This window comes from Candoia aspera, chromosome 8 (assembly GCF_035149785.1).
Source record: "Candoia aspera isolate rCanAsp1 chromosome 8, rCanAsp1.hap2, whole genome shotgun sequence".
NCBI lineage: Eukaryota > Metazoa > Chordata > Lepidosauria > Squamata > Boidae > Candoia > Candoia aspera.
In genome coordinates, this window is record NC_086160.1 from 49,449,823 (window position 1) to 49,457,608 (window position 7,786).

At 39.5% G+C, this 7,786-nt stretch overlaps 1 long non-coding RNA gene across 1 annotated transcript; it reads left to right on the plus strand.

Annotated features, from left to right (window-relative positions):
* The first annotated feature begins 6,488 nt into the window (after window positions 1-6,488).
* Window positions 6,489-7,519, plus strand: LOC134501811 (uncharacterized). Its single transcript, XR_010068389.1, has 2 exons — window positions 6,489-6,628; window positions 7,326-7,519. It is a non-coding gene; the product is annotated as an uncharacterized LOC134501811 (long non-coding RNA).
* Window positions 7,520-7,786: the final 267 nt, after the last annotated feature.

Here is a 7,786-nt window from a genome sequence, read left to right on the forward strand (position 1 = left end):
ACCAAAGGCCTAAGCAAAGACCCAACTTTTAAGGCCCTTCAAAACAACAGTATGGTGGAGGCCATTTGGATCTTGGGGAGAACCTCATTCCAGAGGACAGGTGCTGCTACAGAGAAGGTGAGTTTCTAGGGACCTGGAGTGCACCAATCCTGCAAGACTGAATTGGCCTGGCAGATACTAAGGGAGACAGGTGGTCCCTCAAGTAACCCTGTCCTATCCCATGTAGGGCTGTATTGGTAACAACCAACATCTTGAGTTACATCTGGAAGCAAACTGACAACTAATTTACTTTCCTGAAAGTGGTTTTGGCATCTGTATATAGTATGCATAAAATAAAATATTAATTTTCTGATCATTTATGCAGTTTTAAATGAGATACAAAAGCATGCACTTAATGCTAATCTTTAAAAAAATGGAAAAATAATTAGAGAAAGCATATGTTAAAGACAGAAATGCTTTTTAAAGAAGCAGTATGACAAATAGACCTTAAATAAGTGAAAATCATAGAATGTAAAAATTGGAAGGGAGCTTTGTGATAATCTAGTCCAGTCCCTGTCTAGTGTGGGCATACTAGTAGTAGCACCACTATTATTGCTCCTCCGACAAATGGCCATCCATCTTCTGTTTCTACACCTCCAGCAAAGGAAAAACCATCACCTCCCAAGACAGTCTGTTCCATTGTTGAACAGTTCTTACTCTTAGGAATTTTTAAAATGTCAAACTAAAACCTATTTTGTTGTAATTTAAACTTTTTTCCCCTTGTTCTGTCTTCTGGAATAATTTTGAGATTCTGCCATATCTTTTGCATGAAACTCTTTAGATACCTAAAGGCAACTATTATCTCTCCCCATAGTCTTCTCTTCTCCTGGCTAATAATACCCAATGCTTCCAACTGTTTTTTATAAGTATCTCCTTCAAGATTGCTTATCATCTTGGCTGATCTTCTCTGGGCGTGCTCCAGTTTGTTAATATCCTTCCTAAAATCAGATATGCAGAACTGGACATACTTAACTACAGGTAGTCCTTGCTTAACAACAGTAATTAGGACCAGAATGTCCATTGATAAGCAACACAGTTGTAAAGTGCAACATCGCGTGACCGCAGCTTCCGACTTCCTGCCAGCTTCCTTATTGACTTCGCCTGTGGGAAGCCAGCAGGGAAGATCACAAATCATGATCACGTGACTGTGGGGGCGCTGCAATATCCAGAACTTCAAGGACTGGTGGTAAGTACCACTTGTCCAGTGTTGTTGTAAGTTTGAATGGTCACTGAATGAGTGATCATTAACTGAGGACCACCTGTAATCCGGAATAGAGTATCTTGAACTTGACACTATATTTCTGTTGCTGCAGCCTGGCTTATGATTCAACAAGATAGCCAGGTTCTTTTCTCATGTATAGCCTCCTCCTCTACATCTTATATCCATGTCTGTGTTTTTTTTTCTATACAAATGTAATACTTTGTGTTTGTCCTATTGAAATTCATCTTGTTGGTTTCTGCCCATTGTTCTAGCTTGTCAAGATCGTCCTTGACCCTGATACTGTCTGTTGAAGTGTTTTCTGTCCCCACTATTTCTATCCACAAGTTTGATGCACACAGTTTCCTGTGTACCCCTTATCTAACATATAGATATGTTGAGCAGTGCGGGGACTAGAATGGAGCTATGTAGTGCAGTATGCCATGTGTCACTCAACGCTTCTGTCCAACTTGACAAGGAGCCAGTGATTTATACTTATTGGGAACAATTGTTCAACTAGATCTTTATCCATCCAAGAATAGCATAGTCCATTGCACATTTTGTCATATCTCTAAGAGAATATCATGCAGGCTTTGTCAAATGTTTTGCTGAAATACACCATGTCCATTGCATTCTCATGATCATCAAAACTGGCCTCTGTATTAAACAAGGCATGATTTATTCTTGATAAAATAATGCTGGCTCTTGCCAAGCAGTACACTTTTTTCTAATGCTCACATATATGCTGCTTAATAATACGTTTCAACGTTTTGTCCAGAGTCAACATAAAGTTGACTGGTTTATAGTTACCCAGTCTTCTCTCCCCCACCCCCATTTTTGAAGATAAGAACAACACTTGCCATTCTCCAACCCTCTGATCCTATGCCTATCCTCCATGATTTCTCAAACATCATGGAAGACTCTGAAATGACATCTGCAAGGTCCTTCAGGACTCTCAGGTACCCTGAATATTTAAACTTATTCATGGTAGTTCAGTGTTCCCTAACAATCTCTTTACTTACCTTGGGTCACCAATCCCTTTTGTGTATCTGTCAATGTTCTGCTTAGATCCATTTGAACTCACTTCCACTTTGGAGAAGACTGAATTACATCAAGAATTGAGGGCATCTACCCTTTCCCCATCACTTGTTAGAATCCTACCATATTCTTCTAGCAGCAGATTATGCCCCTTCCTTTTTCTACTATTTTTACTATTGACACAGACATATGCAGTACCTATATCTATGTGTTGTTTATTCGTTTAGTCGCTTCCAACTCTTCGTGACTTCATGGACCAGCCCACGCCAGAACTTCCTGTCGGTCGTCAACACCCCCAGCTTCCCCAGGGACGTGTCCGTCACCTCTAGAATATCATCCATCCATCTTGCCCTTGGTCGGCCCCTCTTCCTTTTGCCTTCCACTCTCCCTAGCATCAGCACCTTCTCCAGGGTGTCCTGTCTTCTCATTATGTGGCCAAAGTATTTCAGTTTTGCCTTTAATATCATTCCCTCAAGTGAGCAGTCTGGCTTTATTTCCTGGAGGATGGACTGGTTGGATCTTCTTGCAGTCCAAGGCACTCTCAGAATTTTCCTCCAACACCACAGTTCAAAAGCATCGATCTTCCTTCTCTCAGCCATCCTTATGGTCCAGCTCTTGTAGCCATATGTTACTATGGGGAACACCATTGCTTTAACTATGTGGACCTTTGTTGTCAGTGTGATGTCTCTGCTCTTAACTATTTTATCGAGATTTGTCATTGCTCTTCTCCCAAGGATTAAGCATCTTCTGATTTCCTGACTGCGGTCAGCATCTGCAGTAATCTTTGCACCTAGAAAGACAAAGTCTTTCACCGCTTCTACATTTTCTCCCTCTATCTGCCAGTTATCAATCAAGCTGGTTGCCATAATCTTGGTTTTTTTGAGGTTTAGCTGCAAGCCAGCTTTTGCACTTTCTTCTTTCACCTTCATCATAAGGCTCCTCAGTTCCTCTTTGCTTTCAGCCATCAAAGTGGTATCATCTGCATATCTGAGATTGTTAATGTTTCTTTCAGTGATTTTAACTCCAGCCTTGGATTCTTCAAGCCCAGCATGTTTCATGATGTGTTCTGCATACAAGTTGAATAGGTAGGGTGAGAGTATACAGCCCTGCCGTACTCCTTTCCCAATCTTAAACCAGTCCGTTGTTCCGTGGTCTGTTCTTACTGTTGCTACTTGGTCATTATACAGATTCTTCAGGAGGCATACAAGATGTTTTGGTATCCCCATACCACTAAGAACTTGCCACAATTTGTTATGGTCCACACAGTCAAAGGCTTTAGAATAGTCAATAAAACAGAAAGAGATGTTTTTCTGAAACTCCCTGGCTTTTTCCATTATCCATTGGATATTGGCAATTTGGTCCCTAGTTCCTCTGCCTTTTCTAAACCCAGCTTGTACATCTGGCAATTCTTGCTCCATGAATTGCTGAAGTCTACCTTGCAGGATCTTGAGCATTACCTTACTGGCATGTGAAATGAGTTCCACTGTTCAATAGTTTGAACATTCTTTAGTGTTTCCCTCTTTTGGTATGGGGATATAAGTTGATTTTTTCCAATCTGATGGCCATTCTTGTGTTTTCCAAATTTGCTGGCATATAGCATGCATTACCTTGACAGCATCATCTTGCAAAATTTTGAACAGTTCAGCTGGGATGCCGTCATCTCCTGCTGCCTTGTTATAAGCAATGCTTCTTAAGGCCCATTCAACCTCACTCTTCAGGATGTCTGGCTCTAGCTCACTGACCACACCGTCAAAGCTATCCCTGATACTGTTATCCTTCCTATACAGGTCTTCTGTATATTTTTGCCACCTTTTCTTGATCTCTTCTTCTTCTGTTAGATTCTTGCCATCTTTGTTTTTGATCATACCCATTTTTGCCTGGAATTTACCTCCGATGTTTCTAATTTTCTGGAAGAGGTCTCTTGTCTTTCCTATTCTATTGTCTTCTTCCACTTCTGCGCATTGCTTGTTTAAAAATAATTCCTTATCCCTTCTGGCTAACCTCTGGAATTTTGCATTTAATTGGGCATATCTCCCCCTATCACCATTGCCTTTTGCTTTCCTCCTTTCTTGGGCTACTTCTAGTGTCTCAGCAGACAGCCATTTTGCCTTCTTGGTTTTCTCTTTCTTTGGGATGTATTTTGTTGCCGCCTCCTGAACAATGTGGCGAACTTCTGTCCAGAGTTCGTCCGGGACCCTATCTACTAAGTCCAGTCCCTTAAATCTATTCTTCACCTCCACTGCATATTCCTTAGGAATATTAGTGAGCTCATATCTAGATGATCTGGGGGTCCACCCTAATCTCTTTAGTCTGATCCTAAATTGTGCAATAAGAAGTTCGTGATCGGAACTACAGTCAGCTCCAGGTCTTGTTTTTTCTGACTGTATAGATGTCCGCCACCTTTGGCTGCAAAGGATGTAGTCAATCTGATTTCTGTGTTGTCCATCTGGTAAAGTCCATGTATAAAGCCATCTCTTAGGTTGTTGGAAGAGAGCGTTTGTTATGCAGAGTGAGTTGTCTTGGCAAAATTCTATCAGCCTATGTCCTGCTTCGTTTTGTTCTCCCAGGCCATGCTTACCTGTAATTCCAGGTGTCATTTGACTGCCCACCTTAGCATTCCAGTCTCCTGTGATGAAAATAACATCTCTTTTAGGCGTGTCGTCCAGTAGGTGCTGCAGATCCTCATAGAACTGCTCTACTTCAGCTTCTTCAGCATTTGTGGTTGGGGCGTATATTTGGATCACTGTGATGGTAGATGGCTTGCCCTGAATTCGAATTGAGATCATTCTGTCGTTTTTTGGATTGTATCCAAGCACTGCTTTAGCCACTTGACTATTAATTATGAAGGCTACTCCATTTCTTCTGTGGTCCTCTTGTCCACAGTAGTAGATCTGGTGGTCATCTGATGTGAAGTGGCCCATTCCAGTCCATTTCAGTTCACTGACGCCCAAAATGTCTATCTTTAATCTTGACATCTCACCAATAACCACATCCAATTTGCCCTGGCTCATAGTTCTTACATTCCAGGTTCCAATTCCAACCTATATCTATACCTATACTTATACCTATACCTATGCCTACTGTATACCTATCTATTGCTTTTAGTGTTAAAGCATTCCCATTGAGTTAAGGATTTCTGTTCATTGGTCCCTGACTACTGTTTCTTAATGCTTGTTTAAATTGGCTTTCTTCAATCTGAAGTGTGTCAGACCATATTCCAATCTGCTTTTCCATAGTATCTTGGCCCACAAGATTATTTGATGATTTCCTTCCAAAGTTGTCACTGCTTTTTCCTCTTCAGTGACTCCAAAGCATGCTCCCTTCCCCCAAATAATATCTGTATTGTTTCCTCTTCCCTGTATTCTTACACAAATGCTCTCATGTAACTGGACTTTTACCTTCAAATTCCTGGATTTCTATATATGTGTGTGCTTCCTTCACATATAATATCACTGTACATCTTCATTTGCCTGATTTATACCTTTTGAATAACTTATATCCTTCAATCTTACATTGCACTTATGAGTTTTATTTCAGCAGAGTTCAATTAATGCCTTCTAAATCATATTTAGCTTGCTGCATTTAGTTTTTCAGGTTTGTTTCCTGTACTCTTTGCATTTGCATAGAGACACCAGAATCCTTGGGTCATATACAGTATCTTGACTGATTCTTTCCAGTATTCTGTGGTCTTTATTGGATGTCTCCATATTGTGCATACCCTTGCCTGCCTTGTCCCCCATACTATTTTTCTCAGTTCTCTTCTCACAGGATTCATGTTAAAGCTCTCTATAAGGTGCTGTCCAAATGCATTCTTTCCCATTCTGGTCAAGTACAGTTTTGTTCTGGTACAGGTACAGATTCTCTTGCCAGGAATCCCTTATTCTGTAACCCATTAGCAAAGAATGCAATGTTCCCATTGACCTCAGCTCCTTTACCCTCCTGCCTTGTGCTTTTTTATCCCTTGCAATTTCAACTCTATGGCTGTGCCATTTTTTATTACATGGATTAGTAGGAAGGGATATTTGTCAGTTGGCTTAAAGAGCCTTAGAGGTCTTTCCCTCATTAGCAGTCAGAACTGTCTAGCAATGCAGAACAAAAATTCTGTTTTGGTCTGCCAGACAGGCTCAGCAGCACTTATGTAATGGAATATAATGGTAATATAGATATGGAAAGTATGTTCTATTATTTTGTTATTGGAAAGTTGTTAGCAAAGAATGCCTGTCTTATTACATAAAATGTGGAAGTTTCAGAATGATGTGATCTTAAACTCTTACATTGTATAACTAATGAGGATCCCTTGTTGAACATTAGGTGAGCTGAACAACTGTTCTAAGCGATGGAATGCAACTAAAGGTAATTAATATTCATAAATTTAATATTTGACGATCAAAGAACTGTTTCTGATGCCTAATTAATTCCTCTGGATATATTCACCTAGTGTTCTCAGTGTGGGATATATAAAATAATGATTAAGGTTAGGAACATTGGTGTCTGCCTATGTTTACTGAAACTTTTCTATTATTCATATTTATTCAATTTTGTAGCATTCAATATTTCAGTTTAAAAATATGAAACTGCGGACATCTTTGCATTCTCTTCCTAACCAACAATATACAATAAATCACACACGCACATTAGAAAAGAGCAAAACGTATCATTAATACCATGAGTAAATATTAAATGGGGTGGTGGTAGAGCGGATAGAAAAAAATAAGAAACGATCTTGGCTTCACTCTCCCTATTTAAGCCTGTTGACAGTTTTCGAAGGATATGATGAGTTTGCTATACAAAGAACCCTTCTGGCTATAAAAATATACAACAGCTGTGCTTCATCTGTTATATGTATATTTGATTGGGCACATAGCTATTTTTCTCTCTACATTTTTATGGGAAGTGTCAAAAAAAAAGATGGAACACAAATAAACACTGCAAAAGTGGCATGTGTGGCAACAGGTTATAGTTTGCATTTGCATTTTGTTTTGTAGAGAGTAATGCCATAACTGTTCCATTACATCTGAAACAACTTTCCTTTTTTTCCCTTCTATTTAAGAGCAGCATATACTGAAGATTTCTGTTTTGTGTACTACTGAAGGAGAGAAGGGAGGCATATAGCTGAGTTCTCAGTCTTCTTCAGTTCCATAGCCATCTTGGCAACCTGCAGAGGACTACAAATATTTGCTGTAGAACCATCTGTACTCAATATGTAGCTCAAACATGCAATAAGGATGAAAATAAAAAGGAGAATTTTGACGCTTAATTATCAGATTCTCACCAGAGACCAAACAGATGTTGATTGGATTACATGCTCAGTAGCCGCAACTGGTTATTGTGTTTTTTTTTTAATCTAGACACAGAAAAGCCAATTTTGTCTAGGATCAGCCAAACCAGTTTTGCAGAATATGGGGATAAGGAGTTAATCCTTTCTTTCTTAGCAGTGTTCTCAATAAAAATAATGATAAAAATAATTCCCTTTGGTGACAATTAACATTAGAGGAAGAAGAAGACATTCCA